This window comes from Phyllopteryx taeniolatus, chromosome 18 (genome assembly GCF_024500385.1).
Source record: "Phyllopteryx taeniolatus isolate TA_2022b chromosome 18, UOR_Ptae_1.2, whole genome shotgun sequence".
In the NCBI taxonomy this organism is placed as follows: domain Eukaryota; kingdom Metazoa; phylum Chordata; class Actinopteri; order Syngnathiformes; family Syngnathidae; genus Phyllopteryx; species Phyllopteryx taeniolatus.
The window spans coordinates 4,725,776-4,726,127 of NC_084519.1; positions in this window are offsets into that span (position 1 = coordinate 4,725,776).

Below are 352 nucleotides of genomic sequence, written 5' to 3' on the forward strand. Positions count from 1 at the left end.
AGCTTTTTACACAAAGCTCAACAATATGGTTTGGATATTTGAAACATTTCCAAACATGAGTTACACTCAGACAGCAAAAACAATAACCTCCTTGGTCACTTTGGACTTAAGATTGCCGTGGTCTAATAACACTGGAGGACAATTTGAAAGAAAAAAAATCTGTTGAATTAGATTTTTATGCTGATTAAAAATTGATTGAATTAAAAATTGGCATGCTGATTCCAAAAATGTCAGTCAGTTTTTTTTTTTCTAGCACGTCAAGTTTTTTTTCTCTGTAGCTTACCCTCCAGATAAGCAAAATTCCACTGATTAGCTGTAGTAAAACATGCCAGCTGATGACAATTAGACTCAT